The sequence below is a fragment of the Passer montanus genome, unplaced genomic scaffold (genome assembly GCF_014805655.1).
Source record: "Passer montanus isolate IOZ18808 unplaced genomic scaffold, ASM1480565v1 scaffold27, whole genome shotgun sequence".
In the NCBI taxonomy this organism is placed as follows: domain Eukaryota; kingdom Metazoa; phylum Chordata; class Aves; order Passeriformes; family Passeridae; genus Passer; species Passer montanus.
Window position 1 is genome coordinate 3788570 of NW_024367372.1, and position 13048 is coordinate 3801617.

Consider the following 13048-nt stretch of genomic DNA (forward strand, 5'->3'; position numbering starts at 1 on the left):
CTTTCAGGGGAAATCTTCAGATTCTTTGGAAAATTTTCAATTCTTTGAAAAAATTATTATGAAGAAACACAGACTAACAAACCATATATTTGCTAAAAAAAAAGAGATGATAGTAAAAATAGCTTCTATAAAACCCTTAGCAAGGGTGATGCTGACAATTCTCTTTGAGAAAGCACAAGCTAAGATGATTTGCACTGCTGAGAAAGTACAAGCTAGGAAGATTTGCTCTGCTGCAGAGTCCTTTGATTTAGATTTCTGTAGTATGCTACTTCAACACTAATGAACACTTTCTTAGCAATCATACCTGGATTCTTAAGGGCAACAAATTTAATATTATTTTGAAAAAAATACTTTTGCACATTTAATGACAGCTGGCAAAATACCTTGAGAGTTATTTCAGCCCTCAGCCTTCTTCCCCTGTAGCAAGCAAACTGTTTTCATTAAATTTATTACTTCCTGCTGAAATAGTTGAGTTAAAAATCTGTATACAGTATACAAGTATTCAGTGACATAAAGCTTTTTTTAACTACATGGATTATTCTTCCTCTTAAAGAAAAGATTATGGTGTCAATCCCTTGACTGTGCTGCACTGAATAAACACTGGCTACTAGCTAGCATTTCAATTATCATGATACAGCAAATCTGTATCCTTTTAACTGCAGACAATCCAGATGACCTGCCCATCTAATTCCTAAATCTCTTTTAGACTCAAACATATCTGGAATTCCATAATGCTGCAGGCCAAATCCCATCCTGCTTTTCCTGTTCAGATACTGCAGCAGACTGAGACCCTCAGATGATGTGACTACACCTTACACATTATTATACCTATTCCAACTATTTGTGTGAAAGGAATCAAGGGAAAGTATCCCCTTTTTTGCATATCTCATCAACTACATTTTACCTTTCCAAAGGCCTAAAAATATAGTGATTGAAATACAGACATATCCTAAAACCACTGCAGAGTCTCTGAGAAGTGTTAGACACTACAATTGGTCTGGATGTATTATAAGCATGTAAGAGAAAAATTCATTCTCTGTACACATTCCCAAGCCCTTCTAATATCAGATTTCACATGAAACTGGATGGATGTTAAGACCCTTCTATACATTTGGTATCACATCAAAGATTACTCTTTGCCAAAGCTGAATCAAGTGCAAAAAAATCTGACAGGCCTGTGTGTCTAAGGCAGTTCCACAGACCCAGTCAGGAGTCCAGAGGAGCTACACTAAAAGCCAGACTTTCAAGAAGGTACAGCTTATAAACTCTTCGTTAATCAAGGCTGCTATCATCTGTTACATGCTGGTGGTATATAACTTCCTTACTCAAAATCTGAAACCACCCTGTGGCAAGATCCAAACCCCATTATTATCCAGAATAATGAAACTGAACACAACCCTCTTCTGCTGTTTGGTAGCGTTGGGTGAAATCTAATGCTGATTTTCTTTTTAATTTTATATATGCCCATGGAACCTCTGAGGGCAGGCAGGCTGCAATCTCCAAGTCTCCTACCCCTTGGAGCAAGGGAGTTGTCTCCCTTCTGTACCACTGTTGTGTCAACAGCAGCAGCGTCTGTTGGTCTCCTGCAAAGCCAGCACTTCTTAGCTTCTGTGAGCACTAATAAACACTTCCAAGCAGCCACCAATGGATGTGGAGAAAGGAAGGCTTCTTCTCTCCCTAAAACACTGACACAATATACCAGTTTAGGCCACAAGAGATTTGCCTTCTCCTGTGAGATACGACAACAAAACCCACCTCACTGGATCACTTTAACAAAAAGATCATGACTGTATTAAGAGCAGTTACATAAAGACAGAATAAACTTACTTAAATGAATCAGAAGGCAGAGGTGTAACAACTTAAAAAGTAGTTATAATTACCTTTAATTACTACAAAGTCTTGTCACAAGAATCAAAGATACATCAGGAGAAATCTAGGCTAATTGTTCAAGAATTGTATTGTAGTTTAGTATTTTATAGTTACAAGGACATGCTTCATAAATTATCTACTTTAAGTGGATTGAAAGGAAATTTTGACTGCATTTTAAAATAAACACTGTCAAGAAAGTCTGAGTAACAGATCCATCATCACTATCAAATTACACAGTTTTTCCCCTCAATATTCCAAGAACCTGCATTGATTTTTGTGTGAAAATAGCACTTGGCTCTTCATGGACTGGCCACCTTGTGCAAACAGGTCTCCAGTGAATTTTGATAACTGTTTTGACAAGGCTGGTTCTTGTTGGTGTGAGAGCCTTTGATACTGGAATAGGGTTAGGGCACATAGCATAAGAGGAAATACAGCAAAATCAGAAGCTACCGGCCTTGCAATTCGAAGCTGTCAATAGTATAGAGAAAATATTTTTTCAGCTTAACTCCAGTTCTTTCATTTTGCATTGTTATTTTTGGACAAGAACTGCTTTATTGACTAATCAAAGTAAGCATCCATTTATGTTATCTATTTATCTAATCTCTAAACAGCACTTAAGTAGAAGCACAAGAATGTTCCCATCAAATCAGTCTTCCAGAATACATTAGAACTGCTATCAGCTTCCACTTACTAACATCAATTCTATTATCTTAACCAAATCTACTTTTTATAGCATACCCATAAAGATCTAGAAAATGCATCCAGGAAGGACAGAGAAGGCCACAGCTTGCCTCATATCACTGGATCCATGTGGGAAGCTCTGCTGACAATTTGCTGTGAGTACTGACTACAGCTCTCTTACATGCTTGATGACATTAAAGAAAAGGGTTACTTAGACTGAAACAAGAAAAAAAAGCAGTTTCTTCTGCAGACATAAAAGGAACATCCACTAACATTGTTTCAGCACAGCCTTTAGGTTCAACAAATCCTTACACTGGATTTTGAAGCTGTTTAATAGTTTACATTAGATGCACAAACAGTGCAGTATCTCTTCAAGCTTTAGGGAAAGTATCTTCCTCCAGCTTATCCCTCAATAATTAAAAAAAGAAATGCAAAACCACTAAGAAGACCACAGAAAAAGTTTCACAATTAAACTGTTCAGTCATAATCCTTAATATTGAAAAAGAATTAATGCTAACCCATTTGATATTAGATTAAAATCAATACTTTCAATGGCAACTACCAGTTATGAGAATATTTTTTTAATATCTTACATATTTGAGTTCATAGAAAGCACAGAAATGATACAACCATCTAGAAAAACAACTGCATATCACTCACAGATTCTTACCTACACCTGCAGAAAGCTGATTTAGCTGTAAGGCTCCAATGGCAACTACCAGTTATGAGAATAATTTGTTTTATAGCTTACATATTTGAGCTCATAGAAAGCACAGCAAATGATACAACCATCTAGAAAAACAACTGCATATCACTCACAGATTCTTACCTACACCTGCAGAAAGCTGATTTAGCTGTAAGGCTGGAAATAATTTCCTTGTTAAATCCTCCATAATCTGGAGGCTTTATTCTGATGTTCTGAACTCTCCTGGGTCAGGACATACTGTGCAATAAAGCAGGCCCTAACCCAACACTTCACAAAGGCACCTTAACATTCTGTTCACTCACACCTGAGGACCAAACCATAGTTCCAACCCTTCTCTAGTGGTCTTTCACATTCCTAATTTACCTTAAGTAGTGCTGGGCACAGAGTGTCCCTTTGGGACACTGAAATCCTCGCTGTGGTCACACCACTCGTGTGACAGCTCCCCTCACCTGCTGCAGGACACTGCTCTTCTGGTGGACTGACACAGAACAAGAGCACACTAACTGGAAAACAAACACAGAAGCTAGGAGTTTCATTTGAATATTGTTTTTTAAACCATCTCACTTGGATAATCTGTTTTGAAAGCATCCCCCTCCCGAGGATGGCAGAACAGTGGCCTCCAAAAACAACCACCCCATTAGAAGCACCGCATCATGCGCTTGCAAGCACTGCTCCATGTGCAGCCACACTACAGGCTGCAATGCAAAAAAGGAAAAGAAAAAACAGAAGTCAGCAAACATATTTTTAAGCTATTTGTTATCCTAACAAATGGGTGTGGATTCAATGGCCACACAAAGTACAAGCAGTCACTGTAATTCAAACCCCACCAACTGCTGCCTTCAAAAATGGGCTCTGCATCTTTGCTCTCCACCTGCATTCAGCACCAATTCCAAACCTAAGATAGTTTTGTTTAGTTAAACAATGTATTCCAAGAGCAATCTTCTAAAGTATGGGCTAAAATCAATATGCAGAATATGATTTTTTTTCTTAAAACTCCAGGGAGAGAAATTTATACTAAATGAATAAAAAGTACTTAAAAGCAAAGTAATTGATTCATTAATCTGCCTTTATCTGTTTTCTGAACAATGGAAAGGAGATTTATTTAAGTAACAGCAAATTACTGAGACTCTTGAGACGAAGTCACCCTGTGGTGCCTCTTGTCTTTTTCAAAAGGTATAGAATGGATAACAAATTCTTTAAAAATTAGGACATCTGGCTATGACACCTGTAAGTACCACAAGAAAACATTACATATAATCTCTGTATATAGAATGGATAACAATTCTTTAAAAATTAGGACATCTGGCTATGACACCTGTAAGTACCACAAGAAAACATTACATATAATCTCTGTATGATTTCTTAAGCCCTTGGGAGTGCCTACCAAGGACCAATATAATGTGTTCCAGAATGCTCCCAGACCAGCATCTTATTAAGCAGTTTTATTACATCATCTCTGTTAAACACAATTCCACCTTACCACAGCCATAGTCCTCAGGTTCACACATCTGATCTTCCCAAAATACAACATTCCTCAAAATTAACATGTCTTTCTGGGGATTCATTCCTCAATGCCTCTAGTAAGACTCCTAGGTCACTATCATGTAAGATAACACACTTCCAATTAACATCATGACTTCTGCACCCCTCCACATTTCAATACAGTAATATTCATTATACTGAATGCTCCTATACTGAATTGGGCCACTACATATAAGGAAATGGTAAATATAAACGATAGCATATTCTTTTATTTTCCACACATTATTGCCTTCTATGTCCAGAGGAATTTAGAAACTGAATCATCTGGTTTGGCTTCTGGCAAACACCAGACCATGAGCACTGTTTCACTCACCAAGGCTATGGCTAGTATTGTAACCTGGCAATGCTCCTCACCCAGCCACACATTTCATTCACATCCCTGTCCATAATAAATCAAAATAAAGGTATGTGCCTTTTACTGGATTATTTTACTGTCAGAAGTGAGTGGACAGAAAAGAAAAAAGGTTCAGGCCAACCAAAATACACTTATTTCCCCAGGCTGCCATGCAGCAAGCTGTGTTGATAAAACGAGGACAAGGGAACAAGCAGCAGGACTGGGGAACTACGTAAACCAGCACTGAGATTGAAGAACGTTTCATCTACATCCTTAGAGATCAATTATATGTTCCTATTCCATCAACAGAAACATTATAGGAAGTTGTAGTCCCCGTCCTAGCTCAAAATTATAACCTCCCCTATGTCCTCACATATTACCATCCCACTAGTTGGATTAATCTGACTACACTCTGCCACTGTGAGGGAGGGATGAATCCACTTCTTTCATCAACCCTCCCTTTAAATACACACTAAATGCAACTGGGAGCTGGGGGAGAGCAGGGTGGAACATCCAGTTTAAGCACACGAGCAAATGAAACATTAAAGGTGGGGATATACTAAAATCCACTCAGGGCAAAGACAGGAGGGATGACAGAGTAACAGCAGCCTCTGAAATGGAAGCTGCTCAAGCCAGAAGATGAAACCACGGCTTTGCCACACTATTCAGACTGACACTGTTTGATAAAGGAACACCCATAAAAACACTTCATCCTAAAACAATATTCTATTTAGAAAAACAAAATTAAGGCAGCAGAACCACACCAACACACACCCTGCTCCTCCCTGCCAGTCCCTAATCTGTATGACATGGTTTGCAAATCATTCAGCTACTGTCAGCTGGAAGGAGCAAACTCAAATACAGTGCAGGAATGCAATTACTGCAATCCTTTACAAAGCTTAAAACCACCACCCTCTGCACTGAGGAATGGCTCACAAGTTTGAACCATAGCACGCTGCCAGTAATCTTAATTTTTTCTTAATATTAACTACTTAACTACTACATACAAACTCAGATAAGAATAACGATAATAATTTATCTGGTAATCCTGAAAAATGTATGTATTGACCTTTAAAAAGACTAACTTGTAGATATAACATTTTAAGCAGTATCAAGAAGTTGGATTATGTCAGACATTTCTTGAACTTCTGAAAATTACTAAGTGAAGTGTTAACTTTTCTAATTGTTTGCTGGGGTACATTCCATAGTAAATATAATATAATTAGCCACCACCCCAACCCTACAGATATGTAAGGAAGCCAGTACTACCCACTAGATTAGTGACATCCTTTGTTCTAGTCACTCTAAAATTTAATAAAATCATCTAGGTTTCCAACATAATCCCAGAAAGAAAAATCTAAACATGATAAATCAGGTTTATGGTGGGTATTTACAAAAAAATCAAAATATGAAACTGCTCATTTTAAATCTACCCACAAAAGATATTCTACTGCTTTCACTTGTAAGGAAGACTTGATATTGAGAAAACATGTACAAAATATATCCATATTGGAAATATAAGATGGCATGATCTCACGTTTCCTCATTTTCAGCAAGAAACACGACCAACAATAATTATTTGATAAACTAAATTCATTTTAATTCTACATACATGCCAAATGCCAATATACAACTTCCAGATTAAAGATTTCTTACTGCAGTCAAACAGCAGCATTCCTGGGAGATAAGCTGGATTCAAAGAAACAAACAGTGATTAAATCAATACATAGATACTATTATTTGCATCTGTTTTCTTAGCTGACTGAATCTGAAGAAACTGTCAGAGACTGTCTTTATATATTTAAAGAAATTGGCATCTGTTAATGTTAACTGTGCTTTAGTGTTCATCCTTTGTTCACATCCCCAAATATATTATAGATACTAGAAGCATACATACAACCTTCAGTCCTTGTGCTTGCCCTTTCAGTATGGCCTCTTATTATTAAGTATGTTAATTGTCTAGCACAAAAAAGCCCCATGTATAGAGTCATCTCATGCCTTATGATACAAAACACCTCACACAGAATCCTCTGGAAGTAATTCCTGTATCACTGAAAGCATCTGCAATTCTGGCTCTAATCCTCGTAACGAAGTGCCCAATTTAAATCCCAGAAGATGACGACAACAAATATCTCAGCAAATCCAAGTCAGAAAAAGGGCACCTTTCTCTGGTCAGGCATTTATTTAGTAACTTTTCAAAGGAACCACACTTCCTTCTACATCTTACTTTCAGAAAGGAAAATGTTTCATTAAATAAAACACTGGGAAGGCTTTATTACCTCAAAAACACCTGAAGCTGACACTGACTCAGGGTAACAGCTACAACCAGTTCTATTTTGAAGTCAAACAGGATTCTTTTTAGAGTGAACAAGGTGTCTCTGACTGGTACTTGGGTACAACAAATACATCTTAGACATTATGTTTGTCATGCTTTTGCTGGAAGGAAAATCAGAGTTAACGTTGAAAAGAAATGTTTTTCTAAACTTTGGTCAAGGTAAATACTGTGTTCTTGTAAAACAATTAGAAATACTTTGGAAACATGAAATATTATGAAGGCTGAATTAAGAGAAAGCCTGTGGCTACCCACTTTATTACAATGATGATGGAATTGGTCCATTTTTACAACAGTTGTGTCATACTGAGCAACACCCTGGAGGCATACTGACTACAAAAAATGTTTATTTAACTAGACCTAGCATGCTTGTCTCCATCACTGTCTGTGACTCTGCTCTTCAACACTGAACACACTTTGCTTTGTACACTGAGTACACTTTGCTTATTTACGAATTTACCCAAATTTCTGTATTTTTTACTCCTCTTATAGAAACTTTATTTTACAAGTGTTTGTATACTGAATTGAATTTTAAAATAATCATGAGCTATGCAACTGGAGAGATGCTATTAATCCCAGAGTAAATTCAATTGCATGTCTGCCAGAGAAGTCAAACAGAAGAAGAGATGAAAGAGTAACTGCACAAGCCCACATTTCAAGAGAAACAGAAGCTGCATTAAATGGACTCAGAACTGAATATAAGGCTACAGTATTTCCCCAAACTCACAATTAAATAAGAGACATATGTAGGTATGTGTATATACACAAAAAGATACAGAGAGAGAGATATGTGTACTGTACGAGCAGCACAAGAGTGAGAGGTTTCTGATATTAGCATGGCAAGTTCTCCATAAACACAGGAAGCAGCAATTGTCCTTATATGCCTTAAACACCTGTACAGTGTATTTTGTTCTAAGTCAAAAACATTCAGATTGACTCCTGCATATTTAATTACAAATTATGTGAGTTCTCTATTGTCAAACACAGACCTTTTAAAAGAATCCATTTCCATTTATAAGGTTTTATTAACCGTATCATAGGAATTTGACAAACAATTCATGATGCTACTTCACAGGACCTTTGGGGGGTAACTTTATTATTATTTTTTTTAGTTATATATGGTAGCAAGTAAAGAGAATCTATGCTCAAATTGCTGTTAGAATTTCTGATTACTGGAATTGTCCAGCTCCATCATCATCCTTCAGAAATATGAAGGCTGCCAAACTTTAACTGCAACATGATGCAGAAGTGATACTGCATTGGTGAGTGAGCTTCAGGAATGGACAATTTAAATTCCCTGCATTTACCCACATGCTTCTCCATTATGTGAAAAGTCTACCTAAATGGAACTGTCAGAGTTCTCCATAGCTGTTCTAATTTCATGGAAAAGGTCCTCCTAAACCATGTGGTCACAAAAATAATTGCGCAAGTGACTTTTAAGGTCTTCTGCTCAGCCTCACCAGATGGATCAGCTTTCTCTCTGCTGCCAGTAAATGCTGAATGTGTAACTTCCAATTGTATCTGTAATCCTAGGGTTATAACATCCTCTATCGTGTTTCACTGAAGCTTTGGAATTCATACTCAATTAAAATAAAGCTATTTCCAAAAGAGTTTCAAGTCAACTGCGCATTCTAAAAGGTGTTGCCTTCAGTTTTGTTGGGCTTTTCTTTTTTTCATCAAAATGCTAAGCTGTCTAAAATCTCAACAATTCCTTCAGCTTCCAATGGACACCCTTTGTGCATAAGTTTCCTTTTTAAGTGATGAGCAAATGCAAAAGTGGAAGTGAAAGAGACAATTACTTTGCAATTGTTTTTAAACCTTCTGTCAAGCACAACACAGCTAAAAATGAATGACACTGGCTCATAATTTTGCTGTTCAAAGCAAACTGTAAAAACTGACTTTTGCTTTTTCCTAGCCAGTTTTGTTTTCTGAGTCTATAGTCTGACTTCATGACCAGTATCTTGAGTACTGATACTACTTTTACATCATATCCACTAATGGAAATGACTATCACAAAAAAAAAAAAGAAAAAAAAAAAAAGATGAAGAGCACCATCATTGATTTAGTCACCTTCAAAAGCCACACAAGAGTATTACAATAGGTGATACCACCTTGGCCATTAAAATGTGCTTCAATATGCCTAGAACACAGAATTCAATAAAGTGTCAAGAAGTTTCCTTATTCTGATTACATACAACTGCTGTGCAGATCTACAAATCTGGCATCTCGTTACTCAGAAATATATCCTAAAGACGAAAGGAAAATGAGTAAGGCTTTAAAGTGTCCTTCTAATCAATCTCTGCTCTAAAGACACAGTTAGTTATTAATTAAATCAATTCTATATTTTTGCTAGAAGAACGTGTTTCTAACCAACGCTTTCCTTATTTTGGAGGTGCAGAAATCCGGACAAGACCTGGGTCTATGAATCGCCTCCGACTACAGCACGGCAGGTGACCTACAATGTACAAACGCGGTCACTATGTACAAAGCCCAAAGAAGACCTGTCCCAGCCTCGCCTTCCAGCAGTTCCGCCCTGGCAGCGGCGCAGCCCCAGGCCGGGGGAGCGCAGACAAAGCGCCGCACGCCCGGAGCCGCAGGCCGAAGCCTCCCCAGCCCTCTCTGCCCGCTCCCTCCCAGGGCGGCGCCCGCCGCAGCACCGAGGGGAGCCGGCGGAGGAAACGGCGACAAAGCCGAGCCGATGCCCATCCCGAGGCACGTACCCCTGCCCGCAGCCGAGCGCAACTGACAAAACGCCCAACAACAGCCTGCCCGAACAGCCACCCCGCCCTGGGCGCGGAAAGGACGGGGCCGGCTGTCAGCGGCGGCGCTGCGGGGGGACCGGGCGGCCCGCGCAGCCTTTTGTTGTTTGCGCAGCGGCGGATGCAAAGGCAGAGGAACTGAACACCCCACGCACCCACACCCAAACACACACACCCCGGCCCCGGCCCGCCGGCCCCGGCCCGGCCGGCGCCCCCCGCTCACCGCTCGGTGCTGCAGCTCGGGCGATGTGCGCAGCGCTCGCTGAGGCGGCGGGGGCCGCGCAGCCCGGGGCGGGGAGGCGGCCGGAGGAGGATGTCAGCGATGGGCGGGCGAAAGGGAGGAAGGAAAAGGGTTTTTGGGGGGGAGAGAGGACCGGAGAGAGGGAGGGAAAGCGAGAAAGAAGCGAGTCAGCACCACGGCGCACCCAGCGCGTCCCGCTAGGCGCTGGCAGGGCCGCGGTGGTCGGCGCCGGCGGAGCGGGCGCTGACAGCTGCCGGCAGCCGCCGCCACCACCCCGGCTGCTGCTGCTGCGGCTGCGGCCGCCGCCCCTGTCCCGCCCCACGCTCCCCTCCCTCCTTCCCTCCCGCCCCGCCTGACATGGCGGCGCCCCCCTTCTCCCACAAGCGCCCGCGCGCCCTTCTCCCCCCTCATGGCGTCATCCCTCCCCGGGAGCGGGGCAGCGCCGGCTGGATGCTCTGAGGGAGCTCAGGGCTTCAGGTGCATCCCCGAGGCTGCCAGTGCGGGCCACGCTAAGCCTTGCTAAGATTTGCCTCGCCCGCCTCAAGGGGATGGCAGTGGAGAGCAGATCCCGGCGGCTCCTCAGGGCGCCCTCGGTGACACTGGGGCGGGTTCGCTCCAAGGGGGCATCACGGCTGATGCTCTTGGCGCTGGTTTGACCTGCTGTAGTGGAAGGAAGTTCAGGGTTATGGTGACTGTAGGACCCCAATTCAGTTGGATGCCTCTGCGAAAATCTTCCTTTAAAAAGGACGTTGAGGTGCTGGAGTGTGTCCAGCCAAGGGCAGCAAGGCTCATGAAAGGTCTACAAAACGTGGCTTATGAGGAATGGCTGAGGGGCCTGAGTTGGTTTAGTTTCAAGACGAGGAGGCTCAGGAGGAACCTCATCACTCTCTGGAACAGGTTGCCCAGGGAGGTGGTGGAGCCACCACCCCGGAGGTGCTCAAGAGGCACCTGGATGTGGCACTGGGCAACGTGGTTTAGTGGTCATGGGGTTACAGGGACAGTGCTGGGTGCATGGTTGGACTGCATAATCTTGAAGGTCTCTTCCAACCATGACTTCATGAAATGCGCTTGGAAATCTTCACAGTGTGCAGCAGCTCATGGAGCAAGTCAGAGAAATAGGCTGAAGGATGAGTTCTGTGTTGAAGGCTGAGCCCCCACATAGAGCTCAGTGTGTGTTGCTAATATATCTCAACGCTCTTGTCTTTGTTCTGCATGGAAGTAAGTGAAAGATCCCTGCTCTTACACAGGTTTACGCATGAAAAGTAAGACTTTCTTGAGAACTCAGTGACATTTGTCACTAGAACTATTTCTTTGCAGCTTCCAATTTCATTCCCACTCTTGCTAGAGAGGAAGGAACAGCCACAGTATTTTCTTTGTGTCATGTTCTGCTAGGTAGAAGTTAAGCCCAGAATGGAAAGATGGAAGGAATTGAGGTATAAGATAGGAAAAGAAGTATGAACAGGAAAAGAAGTATGAAAAAGAACCTTTAAAAAAAAAAAAAACACAGCAAAAAACCCCAAAACCAAACACCCAAAAGCAGTAAAATGTACATTGTAAATCATAAGGGATTAGTGACAACTTTATGAAAGAGTTATATTGTGATTGTTATATTCATTATCACCTGGGCTCCACATAGAATAGAATAGCATTGTTCAGTTGGAGGGGACCTACAATGATTCTGCAGTATGTACAGGCTATGAATCATAACCTAACAGAAGAACATGGAGGTATAGTGGTAAATCAAAATATGCAGCCTCACCTAAGTGGTAATATTTAAAATATTCAAGGAAAGCAGAGCTTATGTATGTTTGCCCTGATGCACAATGCTGAGCAAGTCTACAGAATAGCAGATGTGAGAACCAGAGCTGGGTGAGAAAGCAAGGCTCCTAAGAATAAGCAGGAAGCTGGAAGAGGAATCAAAGCTAATATTGTTGTCAAAGAGGCTGAAGAACAGGAAGAGACACAGAAGCCCACAAGAAACAAAGCAAAGTTAGGGGACCATGGATTGTCTTCAGACTGTAAATATAGAAAATCATTGCTGGATTTGAAAAGCTGAAGGAAATAAATTATACTTACTGAATTCCACTCTCTGGTTGATATCTTACATAGATCAAGCTGTCCAGCAAAACCCAATTTTGATACAACTACTTACAAGCAGCAGTTTCTTGCATTCTTCATCTCCTTTAAGACATTTCTCTGGCAATTTTATATTAATGGTTTAATTAACTACATTCTAGTTTTGACAGGCAATACAACCTAATTATAACAATGTGAAATATCTCTTTGCACAGTAATATGAAAGGGAAAAAAAGATTGAAGGGCATTCCTTTACACAAACTACATATTAAAGAGTTATGCCAATTGGTTCACAGGTTCAGAGTATTCTCATGAATATGCAAGAGATTTAATTAAAAATAGAACATGCCCTAATTACATAATTATGCAAGAGAACTGATTCAAAGGAACCACTCCTGCCTTTTGAATAAACAATATTCATTGCTTTCTTCCTATCACACATTTGCTTTAAAAGATTTCCTGCAATTAGCTGCTAACCCCAGGGATGTGAGCATCTCTGAACAAAGCA

General features: G+C 40.8%; 1 protein-coding gene across 5 annotated transcripts in view; it reads right to left on the reverse strand.

Moving 5' to 3' along the window:
- KLC1 (kinesin light chain 1) overlaps positions 1-10768 on the reverse strand; it is a 47724-nt gene extending 36956 nt beyond the window's left edge. For all 5 annotated transcript variants that reach the window (XM_039712521.1, XM_039712522.1, XM_039712520.1 and 2 more), the window contains exon 1: positions 10447-10768. The gene's annotated coding sequence lies outside the window, so the exon portion shown is untranslated. The remainder of the gene's footprint in view (positions 1-10446) is intronic.
- Between the last annotated feature and the right edge of the window lie 2280 nt (positions 10769-13048).